The sequence below is a fragment of the Apis florea genome, unplaced genomic scaffold, assembly GCF_048593485.1.
Source record: "Apis florea isolate Af1SG1 unplaced genomic scaffold, ASM4859348v1 contig_37_pilon, whole genome shotgun sequence".
In the NCBI taxonomy this organism is placed as follows: Eukaryota; Metazoa; Arthropoda; class Insecta; order Hymenoptera; family Apidae; genus Apis; species Apis florea.
This window is the reverse complement of record NW_028256861.1, coordinates 2,290,526-2,303,275: the sequence shown is the minus strand read 5'-3', so window position 1 is coordinate 2,303,275 and position 12,750 is coordinate 2,290,526. Positions and strand designations below refer to the sequence as shown.

Here is a 12,750-nt window from a genome sequence, read left to right as displayed (position 1 = left end):
CGATCGTTTTAGGAAGATGTAATCAACAAATCATCATTTTCAATATTGATCATTTTTAATTTACAATTTAACATGTAATTAAAAATAGAAAATGCACATAATACATAAAGTAAGAAATAAAGGAATATAAAAGATTTGCTTTATTCAAAAAATTCATATTCTAGAAGAACTAATGTTTATAACAAAAATATCTCGTAGCAACACAATAAAATCCCTGTGCTATGATTTAATATTAAAATTTCACTGAGAAATATAGAGAACGCCTTTTAAAAGCGTGCAATTTATACGATATTTGGAAAAAAACGTAAATCATATTCCGATTGCTTCAAAATCGTTGTATAATAAATTTATATTTATTTATTTTTAAAATTTATCAATTTACAAAATATGTTTTAATTTGAATTTAAAAATTTATTATATGAAAGACAAGAAAAGTATAAGAAATTTGAATAATGTGTAAAAAATTATTATTAACAATTCAGTTAATAGAACTTTCAAAAAAATAATTTTCTATTCGTATAAAAAATTGAAAAATACAATCATAAAAAAATAAACTATAGAATTATTATATATATAGAATTATTAATAACAACCAATTAATCAAATCAATTAAGTGTGATAATTTTAACTGTTTTTCGATGAACAATAATATTAAATTTATTGAGAAATTTTGATTAATTTCAATAAAATAAGTAAAATAATTTTATCAAAAATTCAGTCTTTTCATTTGCATCTAATATATTTTATATGATTTTTTCTTAGACTTTAATCTTGATTATAAAATTAGGATCATTCATCTTTCTTTATATTTTTAATAAAGTAATTTTTATTACTTCCAAGTTCTATTAATTCATATTTTTATTAATTAATAATATAATCATATATCACATTAATAATTTATATTTCCTTGTTTTGTTTTGATTAATATAGATTTTGATTAATATAAATAATGTAGATTTTTACCAAATATAGTTTTATAATATTTTTATAAAACTTTTTATTTAAATCATCTAATGATAATTTATGTAGAAAGTAAAATAATAAAATATTATATATCATAATATAAACTATATGAATCAATATGTATTAATAATTAATAAAATTTGGAATCACGTCCAAGCTTTTATAAATTAAAAAAAAAATATAAATATTTCTAATTTTTTGATCAAGGATTATATTTCCTCTATTGCATATATTAAAATATAAAATAATTTAATTATAAAATAATTAAAATAATTAATCTAAATTTGTCCAGATTTTACTGTAACGTAAAAATATTAATTTACTATCTTCTTTGTTGTGCCTAAACTGAAGTATTTTTATGAACAATTAAATAAATGAATCTGCTAATACAAGCGAACGACGCGTCGTCTCGTTTTCATCACGAGAGAATATCGAGCATAAGAAGGGGATATATAAATGAGGAGATAAAGTCGTCAAAGGGAATATTGAATTTTACGTTTGTGTTGGGATTAAAGCGGCCGATGCTCACTTTCCACCGGAAGAGGACTTCCGCCATCATTCGAGACGTAAGATTCCCCCAGGCGAATTTCACAGAAGCTACGGATATCGATTTAATAAAGATTCCACAAGTGCAAGCATAATTTGCAATTCAAAGTCTATTTCCCGGCGTGTTTTAATCGTTTCCTTTTATGTTCATTTCTTAATTATAACTTATCGATTAAAGTTTAATGAAGAGGAAGACGAAATGAAAAGTTGAGATAAGATGGTGATTAAGATGACCCATTAAGAATTAATAGGTGATATTCTCTATGCCTGAGAATAAATGTAAAAGATTTTTCTTAAATAGTAATTTTATTATAATAAAATATTGGTTTTATATAATAAATTATATATGAATTTTTTAAAGAAATATTGAGAAAATAATTTTTCAGGTCTGAATGACATGAAAAAGATACTGACGTTTGATTGTTTTTATATATGCTTTTTCTTATTTAAATGAATATGAAAGTTTCTATTTATACAATATAATAAAAACATTCGTATTTTCAATATCATTTATTTTATTTCATCTCGTAATTTTTGCTCAAATAAATTTTCATTAATATCATATATGCTATATTTAAATATATCTTGGAAAAACTAATTCATAATTATAAAAAAATCGTTTTGAAATCATTGACTTAACTTATCTTAAATAATTATTAACAATAAATACTCGCTCTCTATATATATATTAAAAAAACAAAAGCATATTTAGAGATCACTTTCGGGCAGAAATGAGTCAAATTTTAATAATTAATGAATAAAGTTAAGAACAAGATCAATAATTTATTTATTCAAAACATAAAATAACCTCAGATAATTGTAGCGTTAAAAGACTCATATTGTATGAAGAACGGATCAACTATATTAGCTACGAATAATAATGTTATTTAAATATTTTAAACAAAGTCATTATTTTAAGTAGCTTTATTCGAATTTTTAATCTAGTTACTTTTACTAATTAATTATTTTTTCACTAGATTAATGCGCAACTTTGCTTTCAGAAAATACCAACAATGAATATGCGCCCTCTATCGAGAAACTACTACGTATCCGTAAATTCATCGAATGTTAAATGTCTGACGCATAAAAAATACTCATAACCTCAAAAATTTCTGTCTCTGTAAAAAAAGTGACGACTATATATTAACCGGCTATTAAAATTATATGGCTCATGTATCGTTTCATTGCAAAATTATAGTAATTCCGTACGAGAAACACGTGGTTCTCGTCTACTGTATTACGTACTGTATTCTTCGTTCGTTGCGACACTTTGGTAAATACAAGCCGACGATTCGTGCAAATTCGGTGTATAGTTGGTGTATAATCCAGTGTATATACGTATATAACTGGAATCGTTATTCGTACCTCTCTGTCCCCGAGGGAGGTTAATGAGATTCAAAGTAGTATGGAATTTAATAATGTCGAATCCGGAAATTTCGCGAGTGCATAGAATGGCAGACTAAAAATTTTGATTAAATGATTACTCGATACCAGGTTATTCGTCGTTTCGTTGAACGGATCATGAATTTTTATTTTGTAGATAAATTTTCAGTTAAAACGAGATTTCTAATTTTGATGGATTGGTTTTTTTATTCCTATCTAAATATTAATTTTAGGTTAAGCTTGTGTTGAAAAAAAGAGACATGACTTTGTAATTTGAGATGGAATAATTATAATGAAATTAGTCAAGATAATATAGTTTTAAGATTAGTCAAGATAATGTTTATCTAATTTTATATTTATAACGACATATTAATAGAATTTGAATTATATATTTATTTTTTTTATTTATTATTTAATTTAATAATTTTTATATTCCACCAATAACTAACAAATTTCTATGTTTTAAAAATGGGACCACCATGGTAATCACGATGATGAATAACGAGCAGTTGAGATTCACGAGCAATTGTAAATCATCAGCCACGTGATACATGGACGACATATAATTCTCGATACAACTGGTTGAAGCGGCAGCTCGTTAACAAAGCTCGTTACAACGTCATTGTCGACCAGATTTCTGCATAGATGCAATCGTTTAAACCACGATGATTCAATAATGGCTGTATCGCATAATAATTGATAAATCACTTGAACGCGATTTAATCTCTTTGATCACCATTTTGACATTTTGTCGATTTCTGTTCCATTATGAAATGTATAGTAATACATATAAGTATGTACAATCAAGAGCAAAAGTATTCGTTTTCACAAAGAAATTCTCTCATTTCGAAAATTTTAATTATATTAAATATTTGTATACAGACTATTATTACTACCGTGTTTTTCTCGAAAATAAAACTATACAAAATAAAATTATTAAAATTTATCATATGAATAAAAAAAATTGTAGAAAAAATTGTATTGTATTTCATAAATAATATAATATAATATAATATAAAAATAATTCTTATAATTTTTTTGTAATTGCAAATTTTTTGGAAATTTCAAAGTGATTTTCATTATTTTAAATAGAAAAGTAGTATTAAATAAATTTAATATTTATAAATTAAATAAATTTTTTTACATTATGTTTCAAAATAAATTCAAGCATGTCATATAATATGACCGAATGATACATTAAAAACTAAATATAATTTAAAATAATTTAAAATTCTGTTCTTACAAAATTACAAAATAATATTAATAAAAACAAAAAAGTATTGAAATTTTGATTATAGATTTTATCTCATTAAAATTATATTCTTATTAAAAAAAAATTGCTGCATAATATATATAATCTATTATGTATATATTCACAAAATTTCAACAGAAAATAAAAATTATAAAAATTAAAACTTCTTTTATTTTAAAAAATTACGTAAATAAATATTTTAAAAATTGTTTCATGTATATTTCATTATATTTTTATATATAAACTTTCAATAAAATCAGAATTTTTAAATAGATCATTTTCCTAGAACATGATTTTCCTAGTTGAATATTTTTACATCTGATTGTAAGTCTTTTATGTTACATTTATGTCTTACCTAATACACTTTTTCTATTTTTAGCTAACGTTTTAATGCACATAATTGACTTTTAATTATCTCTTTAATTGTATCACGACAATTATAATTTACAATTTTAATTTGTAAATGAATTATAATTATATATTTCTAATGTATTTATATATTCAAATGTGCATAATTTATTATTAACTATAATAAGACTTCTTCACTAATTGATAAACATGCTTAATTTTTGATCGTCAATTATAATTTACAATTGTAATTTGGAATTAAATCATAAATTTGCAAATGAATTATAATTTTCCAAAGATGTAAATATTATATTTTTTAGTCTCTTTCAAGACAATTACATTTAAATTCTAATTCTAATCCCATTACGTAATATCCTAATTATGATTTCGTTTTTATTCAAAATAACAGCAATTATCACATTGCATGCCAAATTCTTTTATATGTAAATTAGTTTTTTTTCTATTCTAACTTATCATATTTGGTAACATTTGGTAAATCAACTATATTTAACTTTATGAGAAATAATTTAGAAAAAATTTTTAATGAAATGAAACATCCTATAAAATGATATCTATTACATAAAAATTAAAAAAGTATTTTATAATATTTCAAAAAGTAATACATAAAAACTAAAATTTGAAAATTTTAAATCCATTCTCTCTCTCCTAATAATACCTCAAATTTTTTGAAATTACAGTTAAAAAATATCTAAATTTAACGATGTTACAATTTTCTATTAAATATTCTTTATGCAAATGTTCCTTTATAGATATCATTGCAAAATTTTAATTTTGAATACAATGGCCGTAATTAAACTTTTCCATTTTCTATGAATAACACGTAAATTACAAAAATGGAAATTTTGATTCTCAGAATATATAATTATGTATTATAGATGTAAAGTGTTAAGTATATATTACTATATTATAATATCGGTTAAGAGGATATAGTAGAATATATGAAGTCTGCAGCAAATCTGTAAAAGTATTAAAAAATAAATGACATATTTTAAATAAACATTATATAGATATTATGCATAAATAAATGTATGTTAAACAATAAATAAATGTAAAATTGTATGATTTTATATATTTTATATAAATACATATAAAAGATATTTTAAAATTTATATATTTGAGAAAGATATAAAAATTATTATTCAAATAAAATAATTTTATTTAATTATCGTAAAACGACAAAGATGTTCTTTCATAAATGATCAAATTGTAAGGAAATGTTTTCTACTAAATAAATTCGAAAATAGGCTTTAAAAATTATATATATTTTAACACTTTTAATTTTATTTTATATTATTGTTAATTAAATTATAAATCTTATTTTAAGTATCCATTAATATTATTTTATTTACAATTTTGAAAAAATATTCATTATTATGATTTTACGAAAAATTTACATAGATAAATCGATGAAAAATAATTTCTTAGAAAGATCATCTTTCTTTTCTTATCTAACACGATTTTAATCTGATCTTTACGGAAAAGACAATATTTTTAAAATAAATCATAGCCCAATGCAAACATTATTATTCTTTTGAAAGCTCTAAATTATAAGATTAGTATTTCTTCTCTAATAAATAACGTGGAATTTTACGTGTCTCACGTAGAATTATATCGTAATATATTACGATTTGTAATATATTACAATCTGTCGTAGAGTTAGCTCATGTTTGAAAAATTGATTCGTTTTGGAATTCTCTTCTTTCTTTCATCATGTCACTGCCGACGAAAAATGTTTTATCATCCTTTTATCCTCTCTTTTAATTTTTTTTATTAATTATAAATTGTTATTAAAAATATCAATAGCAATTTCCTTAATTTTATAAATTTTTGACAAAACAATTTTCCAATCTATCTGTTTTAAATATTCGAAATAAAAAATCTTTGATAAAAAATTTTTCTATCTTAATTATAAATAATAATCATATATTCTTTTTAGCCGAAGTGTGAATAAATTTAAAATGGCAGTACTCGCATAATAATTTCTCATGCATAACCAAAATAATCAATTGTCAATGATTAATATCGTTTTCTAAATTGTGATTCTGTTTGATGAATATACAATATCCAATATGATATATTCAATGTATATTGGATGTATAAGTAATAAACAAGCAATAAGTTAAATCTAACGCGATGTTTTCGAAAAATTGCCTCGATATTGCGATGATAAAATGAGAATTTGTTGAGTGGTAGTGGCTTAGTATTTAAAAAATGGTTTTCCAGACTAAAAAATATTGAACAAAAATATTGTTTTTTATGCGGTATGTAAATGTATAAAATATTAAATATTTATATATGTTTTTCATTTGCATATTCGATATTTTCATTTTTGCAATAAGAACAGAACAATTGCAAATAAACTTTTTAAAGTAATATTTATCTTTCTTATATAAAGAAATGGCGAGTCTATAGGATGAAAAATGAAAATAATTTGGACATTTTATCTTATTTAATAATAAGAAAAATTTTTAGACAAAAATTAAAATTGAATTAATTTTAATATAATTATATTGTTAATTATATTGTTATATATGATCTAGTTGTATAAAAATATTATTTTAAATTGTATTTTTGAATATACGGGATGAATTAAATAATTTAATCGTTTTGAATATTTCATCTAATTTTGATGATAAAATTGTTTCGAATAAAAATTGAATGCACTATTAATTGCATTTTTTAATCTTAACATTATTGAAAATAAACGAAATATTCTAGATGATCAAATTATTTTTATTCTGCATATTTTTATATCAACTCATAAAAAAAAATGTGCATTTCATTAAAATACTTAGACATTTGATAATAGTATTAATTGCGGTGTTATTAGTTTATTTTTTTTAATAAATCAAAGCATGAAATATTATTTTTTTAAGAGAAAATTTTAGTTTTCTATCTTTTTATTTTGTTACAAATTTTTTTCAATTTTTTTCAAAAGAAAAATATTAATAGAATATATAGAATATAATAATGTAAAAAATTCCAATTTGAAAACTATACTATCCAATTAAAAATTGGATTGAAACTTGATTTTCGAAATTCGAAATTTCCAAATTGATGATATTTCGAATTAAAATCCTAACAAATTTTGGAAAATCAAACTTAGATTTTTTAATTACTCAGTCAAAAATAATAATTTATTATATTTACAAAAATTATTCTATATTAAAATTTCAAATTTCAAATCACAAAATTAACAGAAAGTTTTAAAAAAGATTAAATTAGATTAGAATTAAATAAATAGAATAGAAATTATCATATTACAAAATTTTCATAACTTATCAACATAAATTATTTTTTTTTTATCAAAATTTAAAAAACTTTTAAATTTTTAGTTAAAGAAAAATATAAAGATAATAGATAAAAAATAAATAACAAAATTCTTATAATTTATTTACACAAATTATTCTTTTAAATTAGCAGAAAGTTTAAGTTAGATTAATTTTTCAAAATTTCAAAGAAGAGACTTTCGTAGAATTAGTTTTATGTATTTCTAATTGAAATATGAATCAATCTCCCAATTTCAAAATCCAATAACTTCGAATGCTGAAATTGAATCTATAGACAGTTTGGCTAATTAGAAAAAAAATATTTTAATATCCTTTCTCTTTTGATTGAAAGAAACGAATGAAATTGGATGGTTGATAATTCGATAACGAGGTGATTGAATTTACGTTCGTTCAACGACCGGCTATCGAATTCGTGAGTTTAACAGATTACACACTAGTTTAGTATGCCACGAGAAAGTATTAATTTCCATCCATAAAAGCGACCAAGTACTCAGAGCAACCGTATAATTAATTTTATCGCCATCATCTGACCAACAGAAGAATTTATCGTGACCAGATTAGCTTGCATTACCTCTGACTTATGATTCGTGTTACTTCAATCTTTGAACATAGTGTAATGCGCAACAATTTTTAACAAAGAAATGTTGTGTTTTGAAAATTAATTAATTAATACTGGAACTTTAATGCGTATATAAATTTTTATTATATCTATAGATTCTAATATAACTTATAACTAAAATTAAAGTGATAATAAAAATAAATTAATACATGTAATTATATAGGATGGAAATATGTTTATGAGATTTTTATGGACTTTTAAAAGTCCATAAAAGTAAATAAAAATGATCAGTTACAAAAATTTTTAGATTAATTATTATTTATTAGCAATTTAAATTAACATTAATGATTTTTAATTGATTAAAATAATAATAATAATAATTAAATTTTTAAAACTGTATAAAAAATAAACAATTTTTATTTCAATTAAAAGTTATTTAAATTATAAAAAATGAATATTAATAAATTAATTTTGATTAAACGTGTTACAATAATAATATATATAATGACCAACATTTTTAAAAAACTTAGATATGTATTATGAATTCTATAAAAATTCTGATACATGATAAAAATATTAGGTTAGGATATATATATTTATTATTTCATTTCTTAATAATAATGTTCGTACTTGCAATAATTTAAAAAAAAAAGTAAAATAAAAAATATTTGGTTAAAAATTAATCATGCAATATTGAGAAAAATAGAATATTTTTAAAATCAATTATATGAAATATATATATATATTATAGGTATGCATACTTCACACGTGTATTTTATAGGTTGAACGTTAAAACTCAATTCTTTTTTTCAAAAAATTACGTTAGTGTGCATGATACAAAAAACAATAACGATTTTTTTTTTTTTATTTATAAAGATATTAAAAGTAGAAAGAAGAATGACGTTATATCGTGATATTTACGATATTTAAATTCCGTGGAAGCGAGAGGGCGCTGGACCGCGATCATAAAATTAGACTTTTAGTCGTATTAAAAATAATGGCGCATGTGTAGACGAGTGTATCGTGGACGACCGAACAGTAAAAGTATATATCGACTTTTGTCGAATGATAAATGGTTACTTTTATCAGTAATTTGTGCGGCGATTATTAGTTAACTGTCATATTAACGAACGAGGTCGTTTTATCAAAAAAAGGTGATTCGATCGTGAACTATTATTGACGAAGTAAAAAAATATAACCTGAATAACATCGTGTCTCAATATCTGTTTGAGAACATAGTTATGTCATTATCTGAACTCAAATTGCGAATAACGAATAAGCTTCGAGCAAGCTTTTTGCTTATGGTCGAACAACATGTTACTTGTATCATCCGTTCGCTTGTAAATTTATTTGAAAATGAACGGTTTGCGTGAAAATAAAAAACTTGTTAACTCGTCTCTACTAAATCTTTGGGCACTTTGTATATACAGGATGCTTCATACATTTTTAGTAAAAAAGATAAATGTTAGAAAAAAACTTTACAAACAGTTGAATATAATAATTTTTATTTTTCTATGATTTTCTTCATAAATAAACCAAAAACTTGATAAGTATAAATACATTTATTTTCCTTATAGAATTATACGTATAAATCAAAATTTTATAAAATATCTTATACAATTATAAGATTGTAATTATATTTTGAATTTAGTGAAAAAGAGAAAAGAATTGTATAGGAAAAATTTCAATGGAATACAAATATTTATTTTTTCATAACCTCTTTCTTCACAAATATAAATGCATTTTCTCTTAAATTGAACTGTTTATTTTCAAATAAAGATAAAATATAAATTTAAAAAATAAATATTTCATAAAATATCTCTTATTTTTTTTATAAATTGTATATTTCATAGAAAAAAACATTCTACATATTATTTAAATATAAACAGACTTCAAATTTTTTAGAAAATAGAAAAATTAAATAATAAAAATATTTATTATATTACTTGTGGTTTTCCACCAAAAGGATCGAAAAAATTTTTTGGAGAATTATCCGAGCAAAGTTGGGCCAAAGTAATGAGCAATTCCGCTATCAAATAATCGAGCCAGCTGATAAGGAATAGTCACACACAGCGAGGGAAGATATATGGGGTAGATGAAAGACCTGTTTTTTTTTTTTCTTTCTCCTCTATATCTTAAGAGATGCTGGAATCCTCCAAGTTCATTCTCTCCAAGCGGCCGTAAACAACTCCATCACGGTTTTCTATCTTCGAGATCACCAGAATACCCGGAGAAGTGATCTTAAGATCGTAAATATATCTCCAGTCCCTTCTACGTTTTCTTTTTATATAATGGCTGTAATATATCAAAATCAGATTCTATTATGAAGATAGATCAAAACCTGATTTTTGAATTTGAAAAAGTTATAAAAAGTTATTTCAAAATTTTGAATTCTCTGAAGACATATTATCATTTTATTAAATTCTTTTAAATTTTTTTTTCGATAGATAAGATGAAAATTATTATCATGTTGTTTTTCCTAATGCTATCAAGATATTAACAAAACTATATATTTATTAAACGAAAACGGAGGATGTTTGTGGACTGGAAATTTTGGCATATTTGTTGAATTTTGGCATGAACAATACAGCTATATAACAATGTACTCACTCTATTGCATTTAATTAAGAAAGTTCCCAGTCTAGTGTACATGATCGCACCCGTATAACTTTCCTGATTCGCAAATGTTTATCAAGTAATTTTATCGTCGATTAGATCATAAGTTCAATTTTGGTTTTATATGTAATCTTGTTCAATTTTATAGTTATATCTTTGCTTTCCAAATTATTATTTTTTACTATTTTGAAGTTCTTAATTATACGATTGGTTGTTAATGAATATTTTTGTCTTTTTTTTGCAAAAACTTTTATTTCTGTCGTACATAAATTTTTTCTTCGAATTCAATAATTCAATCTATTTTCATCATTTTAAGTTTGAATTATGTAAAATTTTGACCTAGTGTGGTCTAAATTCTCCTAATTATAAAAAAAAAGAAAAGATAAAATAAATATCAAGAAAGAAGATAGGAAGAGGTTAGAAAATCATTTGAGCTACGTTTATATTAGACAATTATATCAGTCAACTATTAATAATGTCAATCAATTTTAATATAAATTGTGACTGATTTGATTGAAATTTAATTTGTACAGCAATTTGATTGATTTAAAAATTGTTTAATGTATATATATTCTTTTCAATCAAATTTATATCATCTTTTTTCTCAAACAATGCTCAAATAAAGTGATTTATACGAAAACTTTCGAATAATTTAATTTTATTTTGCAATAAGATTTTTAAGAACATGATTATTAATTATTTTCTTAAATTGTTAAAAAATAAAAAAAATATTAACCAAAATGAAAAATTGAGAAATGATTTTATATTAATGTCTGTTATTCAAATCTATATTCAAATAAATATGTATATATTTTGATATATTTATTGTTGTCTGCTAATAAAATTTTTATTTTATATTTTGAATTATTTTTCCTTGTTATCTTGATAGTATATAATATTTGAAAACTAATCGTTGACATATATTCGTGTTTAAGTAAATATCAATTTTGTTAAAATCTTTGTTGATAAATATATTGTATTTTGTTATAAATAATATATTATTAGAAACTAGCAAGCGATTAGTTTTAATTATGTAAAAAATACTTTTGACAAAATTAGAGTCACATAATTATATCACTCATAATGATAATATTATCATAATGACAATTTAATGGAAAAAGAAAATAATTTTATCAAATAAATACATAATACGGTTATTTTCAAGAATATATCTTTCATTTAAAATTTTTCAATGAAATTTTGCAAAAAACACTATCATAATAATTCCAGATTTTATATGTATCTTAATTTTTATTATAATCAAAATTTTTAGATTAAGTAAATTTATTCATGAAATAACGTACGAAAACTTTTGTGTTAAATTGTATTTCTACATGCGTGAAATTATTTCGACGATTGAAAATAAAAATAAAATAACATTTTTTCTCTTTCTTCTCAATTCTGTTCGCCATAAAACAAATTTAAAGTTTTAAAGTTCTCGGTACGAACGCAATTACTATGACCCTCTAATTTCGCGAGTTGATTACGCGCGATGGACAAGTGTTCCGCAAAAATCGTTTCTGAGAAAATCGTGCAAGAAATTTGAAGCCGGTTCGCACGATTATGATCGAATTATATAATCAAAGATTTAATTTATAAACTGTACATATTGCATATATATGTACAACTCAAAGAAAGTTATAAACTTCAAAATAGAATTCGAGTGCTTCAATTTGATCCAGATTTCATCGTTGAACAAGTCGGCGATAATTCGAGATTTATGCACTCTATAAATCGTTGCTCTACGGTCACGACCATGTTTTCTATTCTCC

The 12,750-nt window shown here is 22.3% G+C and overlaps 1 protein-coding gene and 2 long non-coding RNA genes across 4 annotated transcripts in view; 2 read left to right on the top strand and 1 right to left on the bottom strand.

Moving 5' to 3' along the window:
• CCAP-R (Crustacean cardioactive peptide receptor) overlaps window positions 1–12,750 on the bottom strand; it is an 82,330-nt gene that overhangs the window by 50,696 nt on the left and 18,884 nt on the right. The gene's annotated exons all lie outside the window — the stretch shown is intronic.
• On the top strand, window positions 2,562–3,916 carry LOC147656282 (uncharacterized). The gene is made up of 2 exons (XR_015294828.1): window positions 2,562–2,782; window positions 3,402–3,916. It is a non-coding gene; the product is annotated as an uncharacterized LOC147656282 (long non-coding RNA).
• Window positions 9,135–11,618, top strand: LOC147656281 (uncharacterized). Its single transcript, XR_015294792.1, has 3 exons — window positions 9,135–9,516; window positions 10,329–10,611; window positions 10,810–11,618. It is a non-coding gene; the product is annotated as an uncharacterized LOC147656281 (long non-coding RNA).